A 211-nucleotide genomic window follows, 5' to 3' on the forward strand; every position below is an offset into this window, starting at 1 on the left:
CTGCGGAGCGAGCGAGTGAATGGGCTGGGGAGCGCAGCCGATTTTCCGGGGGGACCGGGGCCTGCGTCGAGGAGGCGGGGGCGCAGCTGGGCCCGGCCTCGGTCCGGGAGCCGCAGGCGCCGGGGGACCGCCCGGGACGCGCAAGGCTCGCGCGGGCCGAATCGCGGCGGCTGCCTCGGGGCACATGACTGCGGGCTCAGCCTCCGCCCCC

Source organism: Ailuropoda melanoleuca, chromosome 11, assembly GCF_002007445.2.
Source record: "Ailuropoda melanoleuca isolate Jingjing chromosome 11, ASM200744v2, whole genome shotgun sequence".
Classification (NCBI taxonomy): domain Eukaryota; kingdom Metazoa; phylum Chordata; class Mammalia; order Carnivora; family Ursidae; genus Ailuropoda; species Ailuropoda melanoleuca.